The sequence below is a fragment of the Lathamus discolor genome, chromosome 5 (assembly GCF_037157495.1).
Source record: "Lathamus discolor isolate bLatDis1 chromosome 5, bLatDis1.hap1, whole genome shotgun sequence".
Taxonomy (NCBI): domain Eukaryota; kingdom Metazoa; phylum Chordata; class Aves; order Psittaciformes; family Psittacidae; genus Lathamus; species Lathamus discolor.
The window spans coordinates 112,093,648-112,105,715 of record NC_088888.1 but is presented as its reverse complement, the minus strand read 5'-3'; the positions used below and the strand labels follow the sequence as shown (position 1 = coordinate 112,105,715).

Here is a 12,068-nt window from a genome sequence, read left to right as displayed (position 1 = left end):
CCACGGCCACGGGGAGAAGAGCGTGAGCACGGGCGAGCGGAGCTGCGCTGGGACGTGCCGGCTGCCCGAGGGCTGCTGCTGTGCGGCAGCGGCACGCGCTGCTCTCGCGGAGCGAGGCCAGAGCCCAGAAGCGGCCATGAGGGAAACCGGGGCCAACCTGAGCCACGGCTCGTGACGTCTGGGGAGAAACGGGCGGGACCAGCCCCAGGCACGGGCGGGCGGGTAAGAACCGGCGTGAGACGGCACCGGCTCTGCCCCGGCTCGCTGTCGGGGGCGAGAGCCGGGAGCGAGGCCGGGCGGGGCCAGCGGAGGCCGGGGAACGGCGCTGAGGGGAGACGGGACGGGAGGGGACCGGAGCCGCGGGGTGGGGCCTGCGAGGAGGGGCGTGTCCATGCAAATGAGCACCGCGAGGCATCACGGGACACCCGCGACACAGAAACACCCCCGTGGGCTCGGGCGCACGCGGCGGCACAAAGAGGGGTGCGGGGCGCGCGGGACCGTGCGGGGCGCGTGCCGCGTGCCGGTAGCGGCGGGCGCGGTGTCCGTGAGGTGCGTGTGTGTCGTGCGGCGAGGGGCGGTGGGTGCGCGAGGGGCAGGCATACTTACCTGGCAGGGGAGACACCATGATCAAGCAGGTGGTTTTCCCAGGGCGAGGCTCATCCCTTGCACTCCGGGTGTGCTGACCCCTGCGATTTCCCCAAATGCGGGAAACTCGACTGCATAATTTGTGGTAGTGGGGGACTGCGTTCGCGCTCTCCCCTGGTTCAAACGGTCTAAAGACAAGAACTGACCGCAGTAACGCAACGCGCTGATGCCTGCGCTCGTTTCAGCCGCTTTTCCGTGGGTGCTGCTTTGTTTGCACGCTGCTGCTGGTCCCGTCCCCGGTGCCCTCCTGCAGGTCCTGTTACTGCCGCGAAGCGGGCCGGGCCAGCCCAGCCCTGGCGGGAGCTAAGCGCGTTATGGGGGATGTGAGGAACAGCCCGAGCCCTTCGCCGCCCACTGGCATCGGAACGTCCCCGCAGCTGAGCTGTGAGGGCCTGGAGCCAGGTCCGCTTCTCTTACCTCTCCCTCAGAGCTCTTGAGCAGAGTCGGGATCAGCCCTGGTTGTCCTGAGGAAACGCGTCTCCAGCTCTGCCGTGGCGAGTCTGGATGGAAGTGCAGCGGTGCGTACAGACCCAGCAAATGGAGAGGAAACAATGGAAAAGCTGTTGAAAGCAGCTAATGACGTCTCAAGTTCCTCCCTTGGGGGATATGATGGCCAGTTCCAGTGGGGAGTCCAGATTAAACCTGGGAATCACAGAATCATAGAATCACAGAATGGTTTGGGATGGAAGGGACCTTAAAGCTCAGCCAGTTCCAACTCCCCTGCCACAGGCAGGGACACCTTCCACTAGAGCAGGTTTCTCCAGGACAGGGCTTTGTCCAACCTGGCCTTGAACACTGCCAGGGATGGGGCAGCCACAGCTTCTCTGGGCACCCTGTGCCAGCCACCTCCCTCAACAGGGAAGAATTTCTTCCAAAGATCTCATCAAAAGTGGAAAAAAGTGGTGAGACACTGGAATGGGTTGCCCAGGGAGGTTGTGAGTGCTCCATCCCTGGCGGTGTTCAAGGCCAGGTTGGATGAAGCCTTGCGTGGGATGGTTTAGTGTGAGGTGTCCCTGTCCATGGCAGGGGGGTTGGAACTAGATGATCTTGAGGTCCTTTCCAACCCAAACTATTCTATGATTCTAAAATCTCTCCTCAGTCAATTCAATGCAATTCCCCCTTGTCCTGTTTCTACAGATCCTTGTCCAAAGCCCCTCTCCAGGTTTCCTGTAGCCCCTTTAGGCACTGGAAGCTGCTCCAAGGTCTCCCCTTAAGGAGCCTTCTCTTCTCCAGGCTGAACAAGCCCAGCTCTCTATAGCTGGGCTTGTTCTCTCAGTCTCCATAGCACAAGTACTCCAACCCTCAGAGCATCTTGTGGTCTCCTCTGGAATTGCTCCAACAGGCGCATGTCCTTATGTTGGCATAGGGGACACACAAGGTGACTGAAGCTCTGCCAGCTGCTCCTGTCCCATCTGGCTGGGGCCAAACTTGGCCAGTGCCTCCTCAGTTGTGCTTTGATGCAGACCCTGTGGCACCGCCACCCAGGGGGCCATTGTCCCATTGAGGCCACATGAGCCAGGGAGGATCCTGCTACCCTTGTCCCTGTCTCATGTCAGGAGGAGCTGTCCCCTTCAGAAAGGAACTTATGCAGTGCCAGCCCATCAGCTCCCACCTCCCCTGCGACTTGGCACTGAACCCAGCCTGTTTCTGGAGGGGTCAAACTGCTCACACAGAAGGACTTTGCTCAAAGCGCCTTGAAGCACGGAAATCCTGCTGGGCCTGGGAGGATGCAGGACCACAGGGGGCTGGGTGGGAACAGAGCGGTATGGGACAAAGGTAGGAACCACCCGCAGGGAACAGCCTGTCTGGTTTCTCATGTGTCGGGCCCGGAGGTCTGTGGAAGCATCCCGTACCCAATCCCCCTCCAGGCAGAGATGCAACTCAGGACTTGGGCCAGTTTCAACCCATGAAGCATTGCAGCAAACGTGGCTGCAAACACAGAATCACAGAATTGTAGGTTTGGGTTGGAAAGGACCTTAGGATCATTTAGTTCCAACCTCCCTGCCATGGATGAGCAGGGACATCTCACACACACACCATGTTGCCCAAGGCTCTGTCCAACCTGGCCTTAAAATACTGCCAGGGATGGAGCATTCACCACTTCTTTGAGCAACCTGTGCCACTGCCTCACCACCTGGACGGTGAAGAACTTCTTCCTTACACCTAACCCATTACCCTTTGTACTATCGCTACAGTCCCTGATGAAGAGTCCCTCCCTGGTGTGGGGATTGCTGCACAAGAAGCTGCGCCAGCAGACCTGAATGAGAGCACGAACATCCTGACCTTCATCAGCTGCAAACCATGGGAGTCAAGAGGAGTTGAAGTCAGAACACCGAGATAGTCTCCGAGAACTGTAGACGTTGAAACAAAGAAGTTACTGAAGACAAAGATGTAATGTTGTACCAGATCCGATCCAATCGTATCATCTCCTTACTCCCTCCACTACACAATAAGCAACATGTTGTTCTTTTCAGCATATATGCTCCAACTCTGCAAGCTGACCCTGCAGAAAAAGACAAATTCTACACCGACCTGTGTCACCTCACTCAAAGCGTTCCTATAGATGATAAGATCATAATCCTTGGTGACTTCAGTGCCTGAGTAGGTAAGAACTTTGAAGCCTGGAAAGGAGTACTAGGTAAGCATGGTGTTGGTAGCTGCAATGATAACGGATGCCTCCTGCTAGAGTTTTGTGCAGAGCAGCAGCTTACCATCACCAATGCTATTTTCCAGCAGAAAGACAGCCTGAAGACAACCTGGATGCATCCTTCATCTAAACATTGGCACCTTATTGATTATGTCTTAGTGCGCCAATGTTTGCAATGTCTGTCACACCCGAGTGATGCCTAGTGCAGAATGTCAAACAGACCACCGCCTTGTGCTTTGCAAACTTAGCCTCCACTTTAAGCCCAAACCTAAGAGGGGCGGCCTTTCGAGGAGGAGGCTCAAAGTTAATAATCTTCAAATAGCCACAGTGAGGGACAGCTTTCAGGCTAACCTTCAAACTAGGCTTGAAGACCATCTTATAGATTCTTCTCCTGTAGCACTTTGGCGACATAGTAAAAATAGCATCCTGCAGTCCTCCGTAGGATCCTTTGGGTTCTCCTTAAAGGAAAACAAAGACTGGTTTAATGATACCAATCATGAGGTCCAGGAACTGCTGACAAAGAAGAGATCTGCCCATCAAGCACACCTCGCTCAGCCATTTTGCCATGTAAGGAGAGCAGCTTTTCATCTTGCATGCAGTAAACTCCAACAAAAACTTTGAGACATCCAGAACAAGTGGTGGCTCAACCTAGCAGAAAAGGCTCAACTATGTGCAGATTTGGGTGACCACAAAGGATTCTATGAGGCTCTGAAAGCAGTGTATGGACCCACATACCAGGTTCAAAGCCCCTTACGTAGTACAGATGGTCAAAAGCTTCTTACAGATAAAATCTCCATCCTGAATCGTTGGTCTGAATATTTTCAAACACTCTTTAGTGCTAACCGGGTAGTCCGAGGCGCAGCAATCCAGCACGTCTTACAACATCAGGTGAAAAATGAATTGGATATAGCCCCTACCACGGGAGAGACTATTAAGGGTATACAGCAAGTGAAATCTGGCAAGGCAGCTGGGGTTGACGGAATCCCACCCAAAATCTGGAAGCATGGAGGCCAAGCACTTCATACTAAATTTCACGAGCTAGTTGTGTGCTGTTGGGAACAAGGTAAACTGCCTTCAGATTTTTGTGAAGCAATCATCATAACTCTGTATAAGAAAAAAGGTGTAAAGTCAGACTGCTCAAGCTACTGAGGTGTAACTAACTCTGCTCTCCATTGCTGGAAAAATCACAGAATCACAGAATCACAGAATCCCAAGGGTTGGAAGGGACCTAAAAAGATCATCTAGTCCAACCCCCCTGCAAGAGCAGGGTAACCTACAGTACATCACACAGGAACTTGTCCAGGCGGGCCTTGAATATCTCCAGTGTAGGAGACTCCACAACCCCCCTGGGCAACCTGTTCCAGTGCTCTGTCACTCTTACAGTAAAGAAGTTCTTCCTGATGTTAACGTGGAACTTCCTATGCTCCAGTTTACACCCATTGCCCCTTGTCCTATCACTGGATATCACTGAAAAAAGCCTAGCTCCATCATCCTGACACCTACCCTTTACATATTTGTAAACATTGATGAGGTCACCCCTCAGTCTCCTCTTCTCCAAGCTAAAGAGACCCAGCTCCCTCAGCCTCTCCTCATAAGGGAGATGTTCCACTCCCTTAATCATCTTTGTGGCTCTGCGCTGGACTCCTTCAAGCAATTCCCTGTCCTTCTTGAATTGAGGGGCCCAGAACTGGACACAATATTCCAGATGCGGCCTCACCAAGGCTGAGTAGAGGGGGAGGAGAACCTCTCTTGACCTACTAACCACTCCCTTTCTAATGCACCCTAAGATGCCATTTGCCTTCTTGGCCACAAGAGCACATTGCTGGCTCATGGTCATCCTCCTATCCACCAGGACCCCCAGGTCCCTTTCCCCTTCACTACTTTCCAGCAGGTCAACCCCCAACCTGTACTGGTACATGGGGTTGTTCTTCCCCAGATGCAAGACTCTACACTTGCCCTTGTTAAATTTCATCAAGTTTCTCCCCGCCCAACTCTCCAGCCTGTCCAGGTCTCGCTGAATGGCAGCACAGTCCTCTGGTGTGTCAGCCACTCCTCCCAGTTTTGTGTCATCAGCAAACTTGCTGAGGGTGCACTCAGTTCCCTCATCTAGGTCATTGATGAAAATATTAAACAGCACCGGTCCCAGCACCGACCCCTGAGGAACTCCACTAGTCACAGACCTCCAGCTAGATTCTGCGCCACTGACCACAACTCTCTGCCTTCTTCCTTTCAACCAGTTCTCGATCCACCTCACTACTTGATCGTCAAGCCCACACTTCCTTAGCTTATCTATGAGGATGCTGTGGGAGACAGTATCAAATGCCTTACTGAAATCAAGAAAAACTACATCTACCGCTCTACCATCATCCCTCCACCTAGTCACTTCCTCATAGAAGGCTATAAGGTTGGTCATACATGACTTCCCCCTCATAAAACCATGTTGGCTGTTCTTAATGACCCCCTCATCCTTGATATGCCTAGTGATGGAGTCAAGAATAAGTTGTTCCATCACCTTTCCAGGGATGGAGGTAAGGCTGACCGGTCTATAATTACCCGGGTCCTCCTTCTTGCCCTTCTTATAGATTGGTGTGACCTTTGCCATCCGCCAATCCTCAGGCACCTCGCCCGTTTCCCACGACTTACCAAAGATGATGGAAAGTGGCCTAGCAATGACCTCCGCCAGCTCCCTCAGCACCCGTGGGTGCATTCCATCCGGACCCATCGATTTACAGATGTCCAGTTTGCATAGCTGATCCCTAACCCAATCCTCATCTACCAAAGCAAACTCCTCCTTTGTCCTGACTCCTTCTGGGGCTATAGAAATCCGGGGCCCTCGGGGAGAGTCTGCAGGAGTAAAGACAGAGGCAAAGAAGGCATTCAGCACCTCTGCCTTCTTTATATCCTCTGTCTCCAGGGTACCCACTTCGTTCAGCAGTGGGCCTATATTGCCTCTTGTGTTAGTTTTATTTGCTATGTATTTGAAGAAGCCCTTTCTATTGTCTTTAACCCGACTAGCAAGATTGAGTTCCAAGGAGGCCTTAGCTGTCCTAATTGCCTCCCTACATCCTCTAACAACTGTCCTATATTCCTCCCAAGCGGCCAGCCCCTCCTTCCATAATCCATAGATTCTCCTTTTCCACTTGAGTTTGCCCAGCAGCTCCTTGTTTAACCACGCCGGTCTCCTAGATCCCTTACTTGACTTCCTACTCATTGGGACGCTCCGATCCTGAGCTTGGAAGAAGCGGTCCTTGAATGCTAACCAACTATCTTGAGCCCCTTTACCGCCTAGTACACTTTCCCATGAGACTTCCCTTAGCAGTTGACTGAAGAGGCCAAAGTTGGCCAAAGTTGGCCCTTCGGAAATCCAGAACTGTGCAAGAATACTTGCAAATCCTTGCAAGAATACTATTGAACAGATTAGTACCTGCTGTCACAGAATCATAGAATAGTTAGGGTTGGAAAGGACCTTAAGATCATCAAGTTCCAACCCCCCTGCCATGGGCAGGGACACCTCCCACTAAACCATCTCACCCAAGGTTTCATCCAACCTGGCCTTGAACACTGCCAGGGATGGAGCACTCACAACCTCCCTGGGCAACCGATTCCAGTGCCTCACCACCCTTACAGTAAAGAATTTCTTCCTTATATCTAACCTGAACTTCCCCTGTTTAAGTTTGGACCTGTTACCCCTTGTCCTGTCACTACAGTCCCTAATGAAGAGTCCCTCCCCAGCATCCCTATAGGCTCCCTTCAGATACTGGAAGGCTGCTATGAGGTCTCCACGCAGCCTTCTCTTCTCCAGGCTGAACAGCCCCAACTTCCTCAGCCTGTCTTCATACAGGAGGTGCTCCAGTCCCCTGATCATCCTCGTGGCCTCCTCTGGACTTGTTCCAGCAGTTCCATGTCCTTTTTATGTTGAGGACACCAGAACTGCACACAATACTCCAGGTGAGGTCTCACAGGAGCAGAGTAGAGGGGCAGGATCACCCCCTTCAACCTGTTGGTCACGCTCCTTTTGATGCAGCCCAGAATACAGTTGGCTTTCTGGGCTGCGAGTGCACACTGAAGCCGGCTCATGTTCATTTTCTCATCAACCAGCACCCCCAAGTCCTTCTCTGCAGGGCTGCTCTGAATCTCTTCTGTGCCCAACCTGTAGCTGTGCCTGGGATTGCTCCAACCCAGGTGTAGGACCTTGCACTTGTCATGGTTGAACTTCATAAGGTTGGCATCAGCCCACCTCACAAGCGTGTCAAGGTCCCTCTGGATGGCATCCCTTCCCTCCAGATCTATCGCAGAACTTCTACCTGAAAGTCATTGTAGTTTCAGAGCTAACAGAAGCACCACAGACATGGTATTTATTCTCAGACAACTGCAAGAGAAGTGTAGAGAACAGAATCAGGGGCTTTATGTAACTTTCATTGACCTCACCAAAGCTTTTGACACTGTGAGCAGAAAAGGCCTGTGCCTGATCTTGGAGCGATTAGGTTGTCCCCCCAGGTCCCTCAGAATGATTATTCTGTTACATGAGGATCAGCACGGCCAAGTCAGATATGGCGATGCATTCTCTGAGCCCTTCCCAATAAACAATGGTGTGAAACAAGGTTGCGTTCCCACACCAACTTTATTCGCAGTTTTCTTCAGCAGGATGCTCCAAAGGGCTACTGTAGAGCTCGACGAACAAAACAGCATTTATATTCGATACCGTACTGATGGGAGCCTTTTCAATCTAAGGCAACTGAAGGCCCACACTAAGACCCTAAATCACTTTGTCTGCGAACTGCTTTTTGCTGATGATACTGCCCTTGTTGCCCACACAGAAGCAGCTCTGCAGCGTTTACCATCTTGCTTTGCGGAGGTGGCTGAGCTTTTTGGGCTGGAAGTCAGCTTGAAGAAGACAGTAGTTCTCTACCAACCTGCACCACAAGAAGATTATCATCATCCCCACGTTACCATTAGAGATTCAGAGCTTAAATCAGTTCAGCAGTTCAGCTATCTGGGAAGCATTATCTCCTCAGATGCCACGATCGACAAAGAGATAGATAACAGAATAGCAAAGGCATATAGAGCCTTCGGAAAACTCCATAAAAGACTCTGGTGCAATAAACACCTGGAGAAAAGTACAAAGATCGGTATCTATAGAGCCATTGTACTGTCTACTCTTTTATATGGGCCTGAATCATGGGTTATCTACTGCTATCACCTGCGACTCCTTGAACGCTTTCATCAGCGCTGCCTCCATGCAATTCTAAACATCCACTGGACTGACTTTGTGTCAAATGTTACTGTCCTTGAACAGGCAGGGGTCACCAGTAGCGAGGCCGTATTGCTGAAATCGCAGCTGCGCTGGGCAGGGCACATCTCCAGGATGAAGGATCACCGCCTCCCTAGGATTGTGCTTTACGGTGAACTCGCCACCAGCTGCCAAAAGAGAAGTGCCCCAAAGAGGAGATATAAGGACTCCCTGAAACAATACCTCAGCCTTGGCCATATTGACTGCCATCAGTGGTCCACCTTGGCCTCCAATCGGGAGACTTGGAGACACACCATACATAACACTGTTGTCTCCTTTGAGAACACACGCAGCATTAGTCTCGAGGATAAAAGACAAGGTAGAAAGAATCACGCCCTGCCTGTACCACCCAAGGAGACCTTCCGCTGTGCTTTTTGGAACCGATTTGCCTATCGTACACGGCCTTTTTAGTCATCAGCGCACTTGAAGTGTGGGTAAAGCCCTTCCCAAATCTTCGTTCGCAAAGTCAAGCCATGAATGTTGTACCCGGGACCTTCCCAGGAGCTAATGAGAGTCTCTAATGTGGACTGAGGGGACAAAAGAATGTGTGTTTAAGGGAAAATGGGAAGTAATAATGTAGCAAAAAGTGGTAACAGAGAAATGTGCTTCTACATCTGAGAACAAATAAGCTGTTCAAGCATAGGCATGTGAACAATAACAGGATTGGTTGAGAAAAGCATATGATGTTGCAAAAGGTACTAAAAAGAAACTAACAGATGCTAACAATTACTAACCGCTAGGCAGGGGTCTATAAAAAACCTGTAAGCTCGCCCAATAAATGATTTTGGTTGCACCACAAGTGGAATCCGTGCCTCAGTTGCCACACCTGGTATACTTGTAGGCCCCCTTCAGACACTGGAAGGCTGCTATGAGGTCCCCACGCAGCCTTCTCTTCTCCAGGCTGAACAGCCCCAACTTCCTCAGCCTGTCTTCATACAGGAGGTGCTCCAGTCCCCTGATCATCCTCGTGGCCTCCTCTGGACTTGTTCCAGCAGTTCCATGTCCTTTTTATGTTGAGGACACCAGAACTGCACACAATACTCCAGGTGAGGTCTCACAAGAGCAGAGCAGAGGGGCAGGATCACCCCCTTCGACCTGCTGGTCACGCTCCTTTTGATGCAGCCCAGGATACGGTTGGCTTTCTGGGCTGCAAGCACACACTGAAGCCGGCTCATGTTCATTTTCTCATCCACCAGCACCCCCAAGTCCTTCTCCACAGGGCTGCTCTGAATCTCTTCTCTGCCCAACCTGTAGCTGTGCCTGGGATTGCTCCGACCCAGGTGTAGGACCTTGCACTTGTCATGGTTGAACTTCATCAGGTTGGCATCAGCCCACCTCACAAGCGTGTCAAGGTCCCTCTGGATGGCATCCCTGCCCTCCAGCATATCAACCGGACCACACAGCTTGGTGTCATCGGCAAACTTGCTGAGGGCGCACTCAATCCCACTGTCCATGTCAGCAACAAAGACCGAACAGGAGTCAGTCCCCATCTCGACCCTTAAGGACACCACTGGTCACTGGGCTCCATTTGGACAGAGCCTTTGACCTCAACTCTATGACCACTCAGACAGCTCTGCATCCACCGGGCGCCCCACCGACCGGACTGATACCCAAGTTAGAAATAAACCAGGTCGTGCGGGGGAATGCATTTCCCTGAGCACACGTACACCCCCTACAGCTCCGTCTTTGCACCGGTTACACCAGGGGAGAGCGCGAACGCAGTCCCCCACTACCACAAATGACGCAGTCTGAATGATGCAGCCTGAACTGAGGGAACACGAGGCCACAGGGAGCCTTGCTGGGAGCGGAGCGGGACGGAGCAAAGGCAGGAACCACCCGCGAGGAGCACAGCGTCCGGCTCCTCACGCGGCAGGCACAGCGCTCCGCAGCCGCGTCCCACACACGGACATCAACGGGGCCGCGCAGACGGAGAGAGAACATGGCCGGCTTGCACAGCCCAGTGCGGTCACCGGCGGTGCGGGCGGAGATAGCGCAGAAACCGCGTGCTAGAAACCAACCTGCTCTTTAAACCCATAAAGCCAGGGGAGAGCGCGAACGCAGTCCCCCACTACCACAAATGATGCAGTCGAGTTTCCCGCATTTGGGGAAATCGCAGGGGTCAGCACACCCGGAGTGCAAGGGATGAGCCTCGCCCTGGGAAAACCACCTGCTTGATCATGGTGTCTCCCCTGCCAGGTAAGTATGCCTGCCCCTCGCGCACCCACCGCCCCTCGCCGCACGACACACACGCACCTCACGGACACCGCGCCCGCCGCTACCGGCACGCGGCACGCGCCCCGCACGGTCCCGCGCGCCCCGCACCCCTCTTTCTGCCACCGCAAGCGGCCCCGTGCGCCGAGCCCACGGGGGTGTTTCTGTGTCGCGGGTGTCCCGTGATGCCTCGCGGTGCTCGTTTGCATGGACACGCCCCCTTCCCGCAAGCCCCGCCCGGAACCTCCGTAGCTTCGCCGCCGCCGGCCCGGCCCGGCTCCACGGCAGCGCCGCCTAGCGGAGTTGCGGAGCTTAGCCCCTGCCGCCCGCGGAGGCGCTGCCCCCCCGCGCGCGCCGCGTTGGCGACTGTCGTGATAGGGCTCAGCGGAGGCCACAGCGCCAGAGTCCGGCGTGAACGGGCACGGCGGACCCGGGAAAGCACCGCAAAGGGCGCAGCCGGGCCCGTGACTGGGGGCCGTGCGCTGTCCCGACTCAGGGCCGAAGCCAAGCTAGGAGAAGACCCGCGGGAGAGAGGGTTGGCTCCTCGCTGCGTGCCCGGGCACAGACGGACGGCGGACGACCCACTCCCGGGGGCAGCGGGGTCGTGCACGGCCAGGAACGAAATGGCCGAAGCCGCGGTGCCAGCGCCCGGCGAGGAGCTGGGACGGCGGCGGAAACGGAGCTCGTCGCGGCTCTGACGAGACACTGCGGGACGGGAGCGGGCAGCCCGCGGTTCCCGATGGGGCAACGGCGCCGAGGAGAGGGGGAAGGCCCTTCCTTGGCTTCCCCTTTCCCCCCTTTCCCCGAGCTGTGAATGGATCGGGCCACGGAGGCGAGGCGGGGACTGTGCAGATCAGAGGCTGAGCCGCTCTGGGAGGAGCCTGGTGTGTGTGGGCGTGTACATGCAAATGAGCACCGCGAGGCATCACGGGACACCCGCGACACAGAAACACCCCCGTGGGCTCGGGCGCACGCGGCGGCACAAAGAGGGGTGCGGAGCGCGCGGGACCGTGCGGGGCACGTGCCGCGTGCCGGTAGCGGCGGGCGCGGTGTCCGTGAGGTGCGTGTGTGTCGTGCGGCGAGGGGCGGTGGGTGCGCGAGGGGCAGGCATACTTACCTGGCAGGGGAGACACCATGATCAAGCAGGTGGTTTTCCCAGGGCGAGGCTCATCCCTTGCACTCCGGGTGTGCTGACCCCTGCGATTTCCCCAAATGCGGGAAACTCGACTGCATCATTTGTGGTAGTGGGGGACTGCGTTCGCGCTCTCCCCTGGT

At 54.4% G+C, this 12,068-nt stretch overlaps 1 long non-coding RNA gene and 3 other non-coding genes across 4 annotated transcripts; 2 read left to right on the top strand and 2 right to left on the bottom strand.

Moving 5' to 3' along the window:
• Positions 1–598: 598 nt before the first annotated feature.
• Positions 599–762, top strand: LOC136016046 (U1 spliceosomal RNA). The gene has a single exon (XR_010613488.1). It is a non-coding gene; the product is annotated as a U1 spliceosomal RNA (small nuclear RNA).
• A 7,132-nt stretch (positions 763–7,894) lies between these two features.
• Positions 7,895–9,538, bottom strand: LOC136015714 (uncharacterized). The gene is made up of 2 exons (XR_010613308.1): positions 9,409–9,538; positions 7,895–8,710 (listed from the first exon to the last, which is right to left on the bottom strand). It is a non-coding gene; the product is annotated as an uncharacterized LOC136015714 (long non-coding RNA).
• A 1,084-nt stretch (positions 9,539–10,622) lies between these two features.
• Positions 10,623–10,786, bottom strand: LOC136016027 (U1 spliceosomal RNA). The gene has a single exon (XR_010613469.1). It is a non-coding gene; the product is annotated as a U1 spliceosomal RNA (small nuclear RNA).
• Positions 10,787–11,902: 1,116 nt separating this feature from the next.
• LOC136016026 (U1 spliceosomal RNA) lies at positions 11,903–12,066 on the top strand. Its single transcript, XR_010613468.1, has one exon. It is a non-coding gene; the product is annotated as a U1 spliceosomal RNA (small nuclear RNA).
• Positions 12,067–12,068: the final 2 nt, after the last annotated feature.